Here is a 17,442-nt window from a genome sequence, read left to right as displayed (position 1 = left end):
TCAATTCAGGAGTTCTCTCCGTTCTGAAATCTTGCAGAGCAGTTATTTTTCTTTCTCAAAATCCAAGTAATGACAATATTCTTTAGCTCTAGCATTTTTTCATCATCACTTTCTCATGAGTCATCATCTGCTCCATCTACTTCTGGTAAATCTACATCCACACCACCACCCATGCTGTTTATCACCTCAGAGAAATGATCAAAATTAGACATGTCTTCATCTGAATCATCTTCCGTCTTTCCAATTGTTGAAGTCCACACTAAGCCAGTTAAGCTTTGCCCTTTTTTTTTGTTTGTTAACCTTGGCCATGACTGCCAGATTCTCCTTTTCATAAACAACATAAAATTGATCTGTCCATTCTTTTAGGCTCAGAATCATTTGGATCAATACAGTGAAAAAGATCAATTTCATTTAAATGCTTAAAATGATCATTTCCTCCAAGTAAGTTTGGATTTTTCAAAATGTACATGAGCAGCTTTACTGTCTTCAACAGAAAATTCAGTGAAGACATGGTCCCTTCGATTGATTGTACCACTTTGCAGAAGCAGGTGGCATTGTAAAGGGGACAGGGGGATGGGGAAATGGGTGCATGGGCCTCTCTGGCAGTGGCTGCGGCTAGGGAGTTGACTCCTCTCCTGTGTTTTCTCCCTGGTTGCAACCTCTTCTTGCTCCCTTCAGGCGATGGTGGCAGCGACAGGCTCGACATATTTATCTTATTTATTTATTTATTATTATTATTTTTTGAGATGGAGTTTTGCTCTTGTTGCCCAGGCTTCACTGCAATGGCGCAAACTCAGCTCACCACAACCTCTGCCTCCTGGGCTCAAGCGATTCTCCTGCCTCAGCCTCCCAAGTAGCTGGGATTACAGGCACCCACCACCACACCCAGCTAATTTTTTGTATTGTTAGTAGAGATGGAGTTTCACCACATTGGCTAGGCTGGTCTTGAACTCCTGACCTCAGGTGATCCGCCCACTTCGGTCTCCCAAAGTGCTGGGATTACAGGCATGAGCCACTGTGCCCAGCCTTATCTTACATTTTTAAACAAAGATTAGATTACATGTTTTGTAACTTGCTTGTGGTCACTTATATAATTGTATATCATTTTAGATTAGAGCATATGGCTCTGTGCCATTTAAAAAATAGCTGCATATATCACTTTATGAGTATTTTTAAATTATATGTACTCAAAACTGGTACTTCTTTGAACATACTTATAGGCATATCTTTGCTAATTTCTATAGAATAAGTTCCTAGAAGTGGACTTACTCATTCAAAGGGTATACCATTTCATTGATGCTCCTCTGTGCAGGGTTTTTTGTTTCCTTACAACTTACAGCTCGCCCAACATTGTATATTATCATTCTTTTATATCTCTGTTCATCTCTTAAATGAAAAGTTGTGTCCTGCTTAATATATATTTCTTTAATTACTAATGAAATCAAGCATATTTTTGGCTGTTTGACTTACATTCCTTAGCCATTGTTCCATTGTATCATTCGTCTTTCTCTGTCTTTTTTTTTTTTTAAGATAGAAACTGGTATTCAACTCCTATTCTGTGGACTCCAAAGCCCGTGCCCTGTGTCTATTGCCTTATGGTGAAGGCTTGTGTCCTTAATCATGGAATCAGTGAAGCAGGGATTAATGAGTGTCTCCATCAGCTGTTAAGGCCCCAAAGCCAGTTGGGGTTGGTTGGGCAGGTGTGTTTTGTTGTGGGCAGGTTTATGCAAGCCTACCCCCAAAAGTCTGAGGGAGCTGAGAGGCCAAAGAAAGAGGCTAACAGATCCAGTTTTTTAGAAAGATTTAATAGACACTTAGGAACAGAAGCCATGTTTGTGTCTCTGGCGGCAGCAAGACAATATGGTGGATCCTGTGCCATTACTCCCAGATCCAGGGCTTATATACCACAGGGGAACAGTACGTGTGATTCAGAAGGAATGTGTAAGATAATCAAAGTACAATAACATTAAGGTTTAGACCTAAGGTCAGGATTCATGGAAAGTATGTGCCCTTACACAAGGAACTGGAAATCTTAGAGGCCTTCCCAGAGATGGGGTTAATCAGAAGTCAACATGGCAAATCAGCATCCACCACAGAGTAGCTTCAGCCTCCACAAGGCATTGTAAGGGGTCTGGACCCAGCTCCAGCCTCACCTGGCTCCTTTGCCTTCCCTTTGCTTCTCCAGGTAAATGTGAGCCCTGAGTTTAGGTTGGCGAGTTTAGAAAGAGCTCCTCTAAGCATGTTCCCTGATGTTAATTCATGCCATTCAACTTAGCAAGTGTTTGCCTGTGTAGACAAGTGTCTACTGTGAGTCAGATACCAAGAAAAGCCTTTGGGGACACAGAAATGAGTAAGATTGACCCCTCACTCCATTTGCATAGAGGGAGACAGATGCAAGTAGAGTATAATTTCCATAACAAAGGCCCAAAGTGTTTTGGGAGAATTCATGGGAATGGGAGAGGTTGCACAGGCAGGGTATGTCTGAAGCATTCCTTCTCTCTCTTTTTTTTTTTTTCCTGAATGTATAAAGCTAACATAAAGCAGTCCTCACTCTAATTTTTTTTTTAATTTTACTTTAGGCCGGGCGCGGTGGCTCAAGCCTGTAATCCCAGCACTTTGGGAGGCCGAGGCGGGTGGATCACGAGGTCAGGAGATCGAGACCATCCTGGCTAACATGGTGAAACCCCGTCTCTACTAAAAATACAAAAAACTAGCCGGGCGTGGTGGCGGGCGCCTGTAGTCCCAGCTACTCGGAGGCTGAGGCGGGAGAATGGCGTGAACCCGGGAGGCGGAGCTTGCAGTGAGCCGAGATCGCGCCACTGCACTCCAGCCTGGGCGACACAGCGAGACTCCGTCTCAAAAAAAAAAAAAAAAAAAAAAAAAAAAAAAAAAAAAAAAAAATTTTACTTTAAGTTCTGGGATACATGTGCAGAACGTGCAGGTTTGTTACATAGGTATACATGTGCCATGGTGGTTTGCTGCACCTATCAACCTATCATCTAGGTTTTAAGCCCTGCATGCATTTGGTATTTGTCCTAATGCTCTCCCTCCCTTTGCTCCCCAATCCCTGACAGACCCTGGTGTGTGATGTTCCCCTCCCTGTGTCCATGTGTTCTCATTTTTCAACCCTCACTTATAAGTGAGAACATGCAGTGTTTGCTTTTCCGTTCCTGTGTTAGTTTGCTGAGAATGATGGCTTCCACCTTCAACCATGTCCCTGCAAAGGACATGAACTCATTCTTTTTTATGGCTGCATAGTATTCCATGGTGTATATATGCCACATTTTCTTTATCCAGTCTGTCATTGATGGGCATTTGGGTTAGTTCCATGCCTTTGTTATTGTAAATAGTGCTGCAATAAACATACGTGTGCATGAGTCTTTATAGTAGAATGATTTATAATCCTTTGGGTACATACCCAGTAATGGGATTGCTGGGTCAAATAGTATTTCTGGTTCTAGATCCTTGAGGAATCGCCACACTGTCTTCCACAATGGTTGAACTAATTTACACTCCCACCAACAGTGTAAAAGCATTCCTATTTCTCCACAGCCCTGCCAACATCTGTTGTTTCTTGACTTTTTAATAATTGCCATTCTAACTGGCGTGAGATGGTATCTCATTGTGGTTTTGATTTGCATTTCTCTAATGACCAGTGATGATGAGCTTTTTTTCATGTGTTTATTGGCCTCATAAATTGTCTTCTTTTGAGAAGTATCTGTTCATATCCTTCTCCCACTTTTTGATGGGGTTGTTTTTTTCTTGTAAATTTGCTTAAATTCCTGTAGATTCTGGATATAAGACCTTTGTCAGATGGGTAGATTGCAAAAATGTTCACCTATTCTGTATGTTGTCTGTACATGCTGATGATAGTTTCCTTTCCTTGCAGAGAAGCGTCCATTCTTAAATGGTATGAGGGTTAATTTTATGTGTCAGTTTTGCTGGGTCGCAGTGCCCAAGACATCAGGTCAAACATTATTCTGAATGTTTCCATAAAGGTGTTTTTTGGATGAATTAATATTTAGGCTAGTGGTATTTGAGTAAAGCAGATTGCCCTCTATTAAGGAGATACCCCTCATCCAATCAGTTGAAGGTCTTAATAGAACAAAGACTGACCTCCCCTGAGCAGGAAGAAATTCTGTCAGCAGAGAGGACCTCAGACTTGAACAGCAACATCAGCCCTTCCCTGGGTCTCCAGCCTGTCCACCCTGCAGACTTTTTTTTTTTTTTTTTTTTTTTTGAGATGGAGTTTTGCTCTTATTGCCCAGGCTGGAGTGCAGTGGCGCGATCTGGGCTCACTGCAACCTCCACCTCCTGGGTTCAAGCAATTCTCCTGCCTCAGACTCCCGAGTAGCTGAGATTACAGGCACGTGCCACCACGCCTGGCTAATTTTTGTATTTTTAGTAGTTAACGGGTTTCACCATGTTAGCCAGGCTGGTCTTGAACTCCTGACCTCAGGTGGTCAGCCAGTCTTAGCCTCCCAAAGTGTTGGGATTACAGGCGTGAGCCACTGCGCCCAGCCATCACCCTGCAGACTTCGAACTTGTCAGCCTCTATAATGCAGTGAGCCAATTTTCCCCCCCTGCCCCCCTAATCCCATTGGTTCCGTTTTACCTGGAGAGCTCTTACTAATACAGATGGATATCTGTGGCCCTCTCCAAGGGCTGCCCTGGCCCATTTGCTCATAGAAAAGACAGTATTTGCCAGCAGATAGAAGAGGGGCTACCGTAGACTGCATTGAGACAGCCACTCCATGCTGAGGAGGCAGAAGTCCCACCAGGTAATTGCTTGCCACTGCAAACGTAATTTAGAGAGAGACAAACCAAGGAAAAGAAGTTTCATCTCTTTCACTTTCTAGCTGGAGGGCTGGGGCACTAGGCTAAGCACTGAGAATATGGCCATGAACAAGACTCTAAGGAGGAAGAGAGTAAAACCGTAATTAATTCATCTGAAAGGTACCAAATGCTGCCATGGAGAAGTGTGGGTGTTAAGGGTGCTGAGAGGACCATGTCTGGTTGGGAAGTCAGGGAGGGCTTCTCTGAGGAAGTGGTATTTTGCTGAAATCCAAAGGAGGGGTATAAGTCAACTGAGAGTCAGGAGAGCCTGCTGGTAGAGGGAACAGCATGTGGGAAAGCCCAGGAGAGGAGGAATTTCACAGAGTCGAGAGAAGCCTGGCATGGCTGGAGTGAAGTGAGTGAAGGAGTGAGTGGTGGAGCTCAGGAGAGGCAGCAGGGAGGCTAGTAGGATCTTGCGGGTCAACGTAAGGACTGTGGGCACTGCTTTAAGGCACACGGAAAATTATTGAAGGGTTTTCAGCAAAAAGTGGCCTGATTATTTCTTCAGCTATTTTTCTATTTTGCCCCTCTTCTCTCCTCTCCTTCTGTGACTCTAATAGCACGTATGTTAGAATGGTTCACTGATGATCTGTTCATATTTTGTCAGTCTTTTTTCTCTCCATTCTTCATTTTGGATAGTTTCTATTGCTATGCCTTCAAGCTCGCTGATCTTTTCTTCTACAATGTCTAGTCTGCTGTTTATCCCATCCAATCTAGCGTTCATCTCAGATGTTGTAGTTTCCATTCTAGAAGTTCCATTTGGATCTTTAAAAACATATCTTTCATTTCTTTCATCTTGTTCCCATTTTCCTCTAACTTCTTGAAAATATGGAGCATATTTTTGATAGCTCTTTCAATACCCTTGTCTGCTAATTCCATTATTTGTCAACACTGAGTCTGTTTCTATTCATCAGTTTTTCTCCAGGAAGGTAGAGGTTCCTAGGAATGAGATACTGTGGTTCGTGAAAGTTTTTTAAGTATGGCCCAGGATATGAGCCATACTTGCTGACTCTTTGCATGTGTAGTAATACTTGATTGGCTGCCAGACAGTGTCAGTTTTATACTGTTGGATGATGGATTTGTTGTATTCACTTAAATGATGTTGGCCTTTGTTCTGGCATGCAGTAAGTGACTTGGAATCTGATTGATGCTTTTGAGACTTGTTTTTAAACTTTGTTATGGTGGATCCATAGCAGCCTTTAATCCAGGGTTAACTCATTCCCACTACTATGGCACTGCCCTGTGTGTTTGTAAGGTCTTTCCACTCAGCTACTAGAACCATCTTGGCTTTATGTGTGCTCCAGAAATCATTTGGTTTCCAGCTGGCTGGTGGTTCTTCCCCTGGCCTTGAGTCATTTCCGCTCGTGTGTGTTCATACCACCACTTAGCCAGAGACTTGAGCAGATCCTCCTGCAGTTCTCTGTGCAGTCCTCCTGACTTGAGACTCTCCTGTGTCTTGTTCAGTGCTATGGCCTGAATGTGTGTGTCCCCCCAAAATTTGTATATTGAAAGCTTAACCCTCAAGGTGATAGTACTTGGAGGTGGGGACTTTAGGGGGGTGATTAGGTCTTGGGAGCTGAGCCCTCAGGAATGGTCCTCATGAGGACCTCATTCCTTATGAGGACAGGAAGTGTCCTCATAAAAGAGGCCAGAGAGAGCTTCCTGTCCCTTCCGCCACATGAGGCTACAATGAAAAGATATCATCTATGAACCAGGAAATGGGCCGTCCGACATTGAATCTGATGGTGACTTGGACTTCCCCGCCATCAGGACTTAGAAGCACATGTTTGTTGTTTAGAAGCCACCCAGTCTATAGTATTTTGTCATAGCAGCCCAAATGGACTAAGACAGTCAAGATGAGCTAAGGATGGAAACGGTGTTGCTGGCTGCCCTTCTGCTCAGAGGCCTTGGCCTGACCCAGGCATACTGGCTCTTATCCCTGGTCCTCTGCTCATGCTCTCATTTCAGCAAGAAGGTAAGGGTTTCTAGGAATGAGATACTGTGGTTCATGAAAGCTTTTTAAAAAATGGAGTAATATTGCTAAGGTGTAACAACAACAACAACAACAACAACAACAAAAGGCCTATGTAATCCTGGTCTAATGGGTGACCTCTGCAGTTTTGTCCTGGAATTATTCCCTGAGCCTGAACCCACAAGTCGACTTTTGACTTCTGATCCTTGGTGCCTGTAAGAACAATGGAATCAGCTTTTCTCACTTGCCCTGAATAAAATCTGTGGAATTCAGTCATGTGTGAGCATATGTGAACTTCATGCTGGATGTTCTGGAACACTAAGACTTAGGGAAAATATGATGAATAGAAACAGACTCAGTGTTGACAAATAATGGAATTAGCAGACAAGGGTATTGAAAAGTGGTTCAGATTGATGTGTCAGAAATGTCCAGAGCCTGATTATTGAGGAAAATTAACAGGAAGGCTGTCTGTACTCAAAAGCCAAATCCCTTGCTGTCTTAGCAGAGGTGGGAGCCACGATGCCCATCCTGTTAAAGAGAAGCCTTTTTATTTACAATTTCTTCTTTAAATTGAGATAAAAATTCCTGCAACAGAAAATTAACCATTTTTAAAGTGCACAGTTCATGGTGTTTAGAACATTCACAATGTTGTGCAACAATGCCTCTATCTAGTTCCAAAACATTTTTATCACCCTGAAAGGAAATCTTGTACTCAGAGGCAGTCGTTCCCCATCTTCCCCAGCCCCTGGGAGAAGTCTTTTTTTTTTTTTTTTTTTTCCACATAAGGTTTCTAAGTGCCAGGGTTGGCACTAAGAATATCTTCTCTAAAGGCCTTTGAGGCATGGGGCAAAGAGCATGCATAGGCTTTAGGGGCAGACAGGGCCAGGATCGAAAGCCAGCCTTGAAACTTACCTGTGTGATCCTGGAGCAGTCTCTTAATCTCTCCAAGTCTCAAGTTGGGCTAATGTCACTTCCTTCCAAGCTTTTCTGGAACTCCTGTGAATGCTGTAAGTGGATTCTGAAGGTTAAGGACAATCTGGTCCCAGGCTTCCAGGCTTCCAGGCTGGAAGAATAAACTGACAAGGGCTTTGGGGTCCCTGGCAAGTGAGCAACTTCCCAGAAGGCCTAGCAGCTAGCTAAATCTTAGCAAGCGCAGGTGTCTCAGGGTGAATACAGAACTGGCTGTTTTCCAAGGCTTTTCTGGGCATAGCTGAGTCAGGGGGAGGGACTGTGGGCCTCTTGAACTCCTGGGCATGATGGAATCTGGCTTCCTGCATCCAGACAAGGGAGTTGTTTCCAGTCCCAATGGCCAGTGAGACACAACCCGACCTGCTAATGTGAGTCCTAATAAGGGGAGGGCTCCTGGAGTTGGAGTGAGATGGAGCCTGTTCGTCTAATGCTGGTAGAGTCTCAAGAATGTAGTTCTTGGGGTTGGGTGCAGTGGCTTACGCCTGTAATTCCAGCACTCTGAGAGGCTGATGCGGGAGGATCTCCTGAGCCCAGGAGTTCAAGACCAGCCTGGGCAACATGGCGAAACCTCACCTCTACAAAAAAAAAAAAAATTAGCCAGGTGTAGTGGTGTGTACCTGTGGTCCCAGCTACTGGGGAGGCTGAGGTGGGAGGATGGCTTGAGCCGGGAGGCTAAGGATGCAGTGAGTCGTGATTGCACCACTGTACTCCAGCCTGGGTAACAAGAGTGAGACCCTGTCTCTAAATAAATAAATAAATAGAATGTAGTTCTCAGGGACCCAGGACTCAGAGGAGCTGTGACTTATTCAGAGGACAGGGTTTGCTGGATTTTATAGGTTCAGGGAGAGCAGACCTAGGTTTCTTAGGGGTCAGGGAAGAGGAAGTGGATCCGCTTGGCTAGATCCAGGGTGAGCAACTTCCAGTGTGAGTTTTGGAGTTCTCCCTTTCATTGCGGTTTCTTGAAATCTTGTCAAAATTCTATAATAACTTCCCCACTATTTTTTGACAGGTAGGCCCACAGCCCACTGATGGCTCTTAACCAGAAGACTAAGCAAGGCACCCCCATTAGTCTCCCTGAAAGGCAGCAGATCCTTGCCTTACAGAATAAACAAGGTCTGCAGGTGGGTGTCATCAGTGACTGATGAACCACTTCCCAAGCCTTGGGTCCATCTCTGGAGCTCACCCCCACAAGGGAAGGGGAGCCGGGAGCCCTGATGCCCAGTGGGTCTCTGTTTGCCTACCTCCATGAATGAATAGCCCTGGACTTCCTGCCATGGAGGAGGTCTCTCTCTCTCCCTGTCTTTTGTTCTTTCTCTCTCTCTTTTCCTGTCTCTCTCTTCCCTCTCTCTTTCGCTCTTTGCTGTGTCGATGAACTTCTGGAGAAATGTGGGTCTTTTTTGTCCATCTAGGGGTGCACGGGACTCAGCGCTTGTCCTGGCAGTTTTCCCATCTTCTGGAAAGCAGGATGGGGCACAGGACCGCGAGGGTGGGAGAAGGGGAGGACCCTGGAGAACCTAGAGGGAAGGCTCTGGGATAGCATGTGTAGTAGAGAGGGCTGGAGGTGAGATGGGGAGTGGTAAGAAGGAAGCTAGACACGCAGATAGGGGCCTGGGCGTGGAGGCCATGGTCAGCGGTTTGAACTTAGATATTCTAAGGGGAGTCAGGAACCTGGACCCATTTTAAGCAGCAAAGGGGCATGAGCGAGCTTGCCATGCAGTGTGGTCGGGGTGGGGTGGCATCAAATTGATAGACCGGCCTTATGTGGATTGAACATGGTGAGGCAACGGGAAACCAAAAGCGATTGCTGTTTTGGGCAAACAGTGGTACCACTGGCCAAGAGAAAGAAGGAGGGGTGCAGGGGCAGGTGGAGGGAACAGGAGCTTAGGTTTGTGTGTTCTGAGTCTGAGAAATGTGTATGACACTGGCAAAGCTGTCCACTCAGCCGCTGGAGAGAGAGCTCTGGAGAGACTCAGGTCTGGGGAGACCTGGGCCCTTAGGTGGTGATGGAAGCCACTTGGGGAGAGTGAGAAGAGAGTCCTGGGACAGGGCCCTGAGGAACGTCCATAGCGGGGTGCTGGGCAGTGGAAAGGAGGTGGCCAGGGAGCCTGGAAAGAGCATCCGGGATGGGAGAGGGAACAGGAGAAGACAGGCTCATGGCCGCCAGGGCAAAAGTGTGGTTCAAGAAGGAGAAAGTGTGCAACTGTCAAAAGTTTCTGAGAGGCTGGGCACGGTGGCTTACGCCTGTAATCCCAGCACTTTGGGAGGCAAGGTAGATGGATCACTTGAGATCAGGAGTTTGAGACCTGCCTGGCCAACATGATGATACCCTGTCTCTACTAAAAAAATACAAAAATTAGCTGAGCATAGTGGTCCGTGCCTGTAATCCCAGCTACTTGGGAGGCTGAGGCAGGAGAATCACTTGAACCTGGGAGGTGGAGGTTGCAGTGAGTGAGACCACACCATTGCACTCCAGCCTGGGCAACAGAGCGAGACTCTGTCTCAAAACAACAAAACAACAACAACAAAAAGCTTCTGAGAGGCCGTGGACAGAGGCCAGGCTACTGGGGGCCATGAGGATGACCTTAGTAAGAGCAGTGGCATGGAAGAGATGGATTAAAGACTTAAATGTAAAACCTAAAACCATAAAAACCCTGGAAGACAACGTAGGCAATACCGTTCTGGACACAGGAATGAACAAAGATTTCATAATGAAGACACCAAAATCAATTGCAACAAAAGCAGAAATTGATAAATGGAATCTAATTAAACTTAACGGCTTTGGCACAGTAAAAGAAATTGTCAACAACATAAACAGACAGCTACAGAATTAGAGAAAATATTTTCAAACTGTGCATCTGACAGAGGTCTAATATCCAGCATCTATAAGGAACTTGAACAAATTTCAAAAAAAAAAAAAAAGGGGGAACCAAACAACCCCATTAAAAAGTGGGCAAAGGAAATAAACAGACATATAAAACGAAGACCTACATGTGGCCAATAAGCATATGAAAAAAAGTTCGATATCACTGATCTTTAGAGAAATGCAAATGAAAACCACAATGAGATACAATCTCAAGCCAGTCAGAATGACTATTATTAAAAAGTCAAAAAATAACAGTTGCTGGCGAGGTTATGGAGAAAAGGGAACACTTATACACTGTTGGTAGGAGTGTTAATTAGTTTGACCATTGTGGAAGGCAGTGTGGTGATTCCTTAAAGAACTAAAAACAGACTACCATTCGACTCAGCAATCCCATTACTGGGTATATACCCAGAGGAATATATATCATTCTACCATAAAGACACATGCACATGAATGTTTATTGCAGCACTATTCACAATTGTAAAGACATGGAATCAACCTAAATCCCCATCAATGAGAGACTGGATGAAGAAAATGTGGTACATATACACCATGGAATATTATGCAGCCGTAAGGAAGAATAAGATAATGTCTTTTATGGGAACGTGGATGGCACTGGAGGCCATTATCCTTAGCAAACTAACCCAGGAAGAGAAAACCAAATACCACATGTTCTCATTTATAAGTGGAAGCTAAATGATAAGAACTGTTGGACACAAAGAAGAGAACAACAGATACTAGGGCCTAATTGAGGGTAGAGGGTGGGAGGAGGGAGTAGAGCAGGAAAAAATAACTATTAGGTACTAGGTTTAGTACCTGGAATATGAAACAATAAACCCCCATGACATGCATTTACCTATATAACAAACCTGCACATGAACCTTAAACATAAAATAAAAGTTGAAAAAACAAAAGAACAGTGTCTTTGACATTTAATAGAGGTTTCTACTTTATCTGACATTAATTTTTGCTTCTTTTGTGTGTGCATTTGCCATAGCCTTAACTTTTAACTGTTTGGGGTCATTTTGTTTTTAGTGAGTCTCTGTAAACAACCTATAATTTAACTCTCATCTTTAGTCTGAGTCTTTGACTTTTTATTGGAGAAACTTAAGCCATTGCTAATTATTGCCATAACTGATCTATATGTGGTCTTCCTCTCCAGAAGTCATAGCCCGGATCTAATCATGAGAAAAACATCACATAAATCCCAATTGAGGGATCTCTGACAATTATCAAACCAGTAGTTCTCAAAACTGCCAAGGTCATCAAAAACAAGGAAAGTTTACAACCACTATGGAGAACAGTTTGGAGGTTCCTCAAAAACTAAAAATAGAGCTACCATATGATCCAGCAATCCCATTGGTAGGCGTATACCCAAGAGAAAGGAAATCAGTATATTAAGGAGATATCTGCACTCCCGTATTTGTTGCCCCTCTGTTCACAGTAGCCAAGATTTGGGAGCAACCTAAGTGTCCATCAACAGATGAATGGATAAAGAAAATGTGGTACATACACACAATAGAGCACTATTCAGCCACATTAATCTCTTTAAAAAGTCATTTTCTTAGGGTGAATACTGCACCCTGGAAGAGGGCACCTCATCCTTGAAATCCATGGTCTCCGTGCTGGTACCTTCAAAAAAGAATGAGATCCTGTCATTTGCAACAACCTGGATGGAACTGGAGGTCATTATATTAAGTGAAATAAGCCAGGCACAGAAAGACAACCATTGCATGCTCTCTTATTTGTTGGATCTAAAAATCAAAACAGTTGAACCCGTGGAGATAGAGCGTAGAAGGATGGTTAGCAGAGGCAAGGAAGGGTAGTTGCGGGTGGGGGTGGAGGGGAGTTAGGGACAGTTAATGGGTACAAAACAATAGTAAGAATGAATGAATAAGACCTAGTATTTGATAGCACAATAGGGTGACTATAGTTAATAATGATTTACTGGAACATTTTAAAATAACTAAGAGAGTATATAATTAGATTGTCTGTAACACAAAGAATAAATGCTTGAGGGGATGGATACCCCATTCTGCAGGATGTGATTATTATGCATTGGATGCCTGTATCCAAACATCTCATGTACCCCAAAATATATATACCTATCATGTGCCCACATAAAAATAAAACATTATTTAAAAATATAAGGAAAGTTTGAGAAACTGTCACAGACAAGAGGAACCTAAGGAGACATGATGACTAAATGCAATGTGGCTCCTGGGTTAGATTCTGGAGCAGAAAATGGACACTAGGTTGAAACTAGGGAAAGCTCAACAAAGTATAAACTTAAAAAACAAACAAACAAAAAATCCCACAAAGAAAACTCTGGGTCCAAATGGCTTCTCTGGTGAATTCTACCAAACATTTAAGGAAAAAATAGCATCAGTTCTACATAAATCTTCCAAAATTAGAAGAAGAAATAATTACCATATAAAAATAACTCTGAAAGAATCATAAACCTAAATGTAAGAAATTTAGAAGCTAAAATGATAAAATCCTGGAACAAAACATAAGAAAAAAATCATAGTGGCCTTGAGTTAGGAAAAGATTTCTTGAATACACAAAAGTAGCAAAAACTCTAAAAGAAAAAATTAATAAATTGCATTTCATTAAAATTAAAAATGTTTTCTTCCTCAGATAATAAAATAATAAAATAAGTCAAGCCACAGACTGAGAAAAAATATTTGTGAAACAAAAATCCATCAAAGGGCTTGTACACATAATATGTAAAGACCTCTGACAACCCGCTTATAGGAAAGCAAAAACCCAATAAAAGGTGGCAAAATATTTCAATAGTCACTTCCTCAATATATATGGGTGGCAAATAAGGCACTTCACTAAGTATTTTATATATATCTACCTCTATAAACATATATCACAACATCGTTAATCATTAGTGAAATTCAAATTAAAACCACAATGAGATCACTGCAAGGTACAACTGCACCCAATAGAATGACTAAAATTTAAAACACTGAAAACACCAAGTATTGGCAAGGCTATTGAGCAACTGGGAACTCTTATGCATTGTTGGTGGGAACCCAAAATGGTCCAGCTGCTTTGGAAAATAGTTTGGAGTTTCTTTTAAAGTTAGGCATACACTTACTATGTGAGCCAGCAATTCCACTCCTAGGCGTTTACCCAAGAGAGAAGGAAATAGACTTGTAATGTGCATAGCAGTTTTATTCATAATAGCTGAAAACTGGAAACAACTCAAATGTCCATCAACTGGTGAATGGAGAAACAAATTGTGGTATATCCATAAAATGGAATACTATGCAGCAGTAAAAAGGAAAAAACTACTGCTACATGCAACAACATGGATGAATCTTGAAAGCATTAAGCTAAATGAAAAAAGCCAGACACCTAAAACTACATGCTGTGTGAGTCCACTTCTAATGCACTCTAGGAAAGGCAAAACTATAATGACAGGAAAAGCACCTCAGCAGTTGCCAGGGACTACGGTGTAGGAAAAGAAATTTTACTGCAAAGGGGCACAAGATACTTTCTGGGAAGTAATGTAACCACTCCCACAATCATATTACAGAAATGTTCTGTAATATGGTCAAAATATCTCATGTACCCCAAAATATATACACCTACTGTGTACCCACATAAAAATTAAAAAACTACTTAAAAATATAAGGAAAGTTTGAGAAACTGTCACATACCAGAGGAGCCTAAGGAGACATGATGACTAAATGCAATGTGGCTCCTGGGTTAGGTTTTTTTTTTTTTTTTTTTTTTTTTGAGAGAGAAAGAAATGATACAATGAGAGAGAGAAATATTCTGTAATATGATTGTGGGAGTGGTTATATTGCTTCTATGTGTTTGCCAAAACTTATTAAATTGGTCACTTATTAATAGGGAAGTTTATTGTATGTCAGTTTTATCTCAATAAAGCTGACACAGACAACTGGCTATGAAAAGATGCCCTCCATGGATTACTTAGATGCCAGACATATTCTTCCCTGCCCTTATTGTATAACAGAAATCCTACCTGTTCATGATGATCAGAGAGCAATTAACCCTGCCACCAGGAGTAATGGCATACATACTTCTGCCCTTTGGTTCTTAGAGACAGGCATGGATTCTACCTACTGAAGACATGGTATCTTATAAAAGTCATTGTCTTAGGGTGAATACTGCATCCTAGAAGATGCCACCTCATCCTGAAAGCTATGGTCTCCATGTTGGTGCCTTCAAAAGGTTATTCCATCACTCTGCCAGGCTGTCAGCATCTAAGTGGAGCCCTATGAGATAGGGCCAGTGGATTTCATGGTCACATACCCACTGCCACACCTCCTTTGCTCTTGAGTGTGTGCTTAGTCCCATGCTAGACAATGTGGGGTCTCATGTTGTCATATTGAGTACCGCAAGCCCTCAGTGCTGGCTGAGGCTCTGTGGGCAGGAAAGACTGATATGCGTATCAATCACAGTGAAGAGGAATTGCTGACCTTTTCCAGTTTGAACAAGGCTAATGTAATCAGCTTGTCACCAAGGGGTACAACCAAAAGCAGTCAGCTGTAATTCCAGGCTGGCTCCTGTATAAAACAAGTTCCAAAGAACAAGATCCTGGTCAGCAGAGACATGAGACCAGCCCTGGCCCACAATGGGACAGTCACATCATCTCAGGCAAAGCATTCCTCTCATCTCTGCCCACAACCTTGCCACTGGCAAATGGAGGAGGTTGGACTATATGAGGTTATGAATATGTGCTATTATTTTTAAATGCAGAAGTCATAAATTCATATTCACTTAATACCTTCAGCTATTGCAGAAATATGTAAATTGTGAACACCCCCCTCACCATTTTCTCTGCAGAGACGACCACAGTTACCAATCTAGCGTGCCCCTTCCAGGTCTTTTTCCACCATAGCCCTGCTCAAATTTTCACTCCTTCCTAAGGCCTCCCCACATCCCACATCCTTGCTCAGGATCCCTCTTTTTCTTCTGTTTTTGCCCCTGGGGACACTTTATATAGGAACTGATATGGTGCGGCTGTGTCCCTGCCCAAATCTCATCTTGAATTGTAGTTCCCATAATCTCCACATGTCATGGGAGGGATCTGGTGGGAGGTAATTGAATCAAGGGGGGCAGTTTTCCCCCTGCTAGTCTCATAATAGTAAGTTCTCATAAGATCTAATGGTTTTATAAGGGACTTCCCCTTTGCTTGGCTCTCATTCTCTCTTGACATCCTGTGAGGAGGTGCCTTCTGCCATGATTGTAAGTTTCCTGAGGCTTCCCCAGCCACACGGAACTGTGAGTCAATTAAACCTCTTTTCTTTATAAATTACCCAGTCTTGGGTATGTCTTTATTAACATCGTGAGAACGAACTAATACAGGAACATAAAGGGTTAGGAGACAAATGGCAAAGAGAAGAAGCTGCTTATGTAGGCAGGTCCTGGGGGCAGCAGGTCACAGTGTTCCACACTTCAGAGCTGAAACCGCTGAAGAGCCACTTATGGAAGCAGCTAATCCAGTAGCCAGCTGACGGAGACAGCAAGTATTCCTGGGATGCTTCAGCTGGTTGGAAAAGAGAATAGGAATGTATAACTTTTTTTTTTTTTTTTTTAAAGACAGGGTCTCATTCTGTTGCCCAGGCCAGAATGCAGTAGTGCAATCATAGCTCACTAGAGCCTTGGCCTCCTGGGCTCAAGTGGTCCTCCCACCTCAGCCTTCTAAGTAGCTGGGACCACAAGCATATGCCACCACAAGCATCTGCCACCACGCCTGGCTAACATTTTTTTTTTTGTTTTGAGATGGAGTCTCACTCTGTCGCCCAGGCTGGAGTGCAGTGGCGCGATCTTGGTTCACTGCAACCTCCACCTCCCAGGTTCAAGTGATTCTCCTGCCTCAGCCTCCCAAATAGCTGGGACTACGGGTGCGTGCCACCACACCCAGCGAATTTTTGTATTTTTAGGAGAGACAGGGTTTCACCATGTTGGCCAGGCTGGTCTCAAACTCCTGACCTCAGGTGATCCACCTGCCTTGGCCTCCCAAAGTGCTAGGATTACAGGTGTAAGCCACCGTGCCCGACCCGCCCTGCTAACTTTCATATTTTTTGTAGAGATGGGGTCTCTCTATGTTGCCCAGGCCAGTCTTGAACTCCTGCGGTCAAGCAACCCTCCTACCTTGGCCTCCCAAAGTGTTAGGGTTACAGGCATAAGCCGCTGCACCTGGCCAGGAATGTATATTTCAAAGGACAAATTTTGAATGTGTTTGGTCAGTTTTTTATTGAGGCCTAACATGCATACAGTATAGTGCACAAATCTCAAGTGTACAACTTGAAGAATTTTTACACACCTGTATGCACACACTCAAACCTTATGCAGCCACCACTCAGACCAAGAATGTTTCCAGCACCCTGAAAATTCCCTATTCCCCTTCCCATACAGTACCTCCCTGACCCTGCCCCAACATAACTACTCTTCTGACTTGTAGCACCATCGAGTAGTTTTGCCTGTTCTTGAACTTCATCTAAATGGAATCATACACAGGGGGCATTTTATGTCTACCGTCTTTGCTTATCATAGAGTCTGTGAGAGTCCTCCAAGCTGTTGCATGTAGCTTGTTCTTTTTTGCTGCTGAGTAGTATTTCCTTGTTTGAATATGCTTATCCTTTCTTACTACTAATGGACATTTGGCGTGCTTCCAATTTAGGACTGTTATGAGTGAAGCTCCCCTGATGGATCTTGTACGTGTTTTTGGTGGGCAGATGTACTCGTTTCTCTTGTGGTTACACCTAGCAGTGGAGCTGCTGGCTCATGATTTGTTTGTTAAGGAAACAGAAAGATC

The 17,442-nt window shown here is 43.2% G+C and overlaps 1 pseudogene; it reads right to left on the bottom strand.

The window, feature by feature from the left end:
• Positions 1-5: 5 nt before the first annotated feature.
• Positions 6-555, bottom strand: LOC112605831 (annotated as a pseudogene).
• Positions 556-17,442: the final 16,887 nt, after the last annotated feature.

This window comes from Theropithecus gelada, chromosome 14 (genome assembly GCF_003255815.1).
Source record: "Theropithecus gelada isolate Dixy chromosome 14, Tgel_1.0, whole genome shotgun sequence".
Lineage (NCBI taxonomy): Eukaryota > Metazoa > Chordata > Mammalia > Primates > Cercopithecidae > Theropithecus > Theropithecus gelada.
Note: the sequence above shows the minus strand (reverse complement) of the source record. Positions and strands in the feature narration are given on the sequence as shown.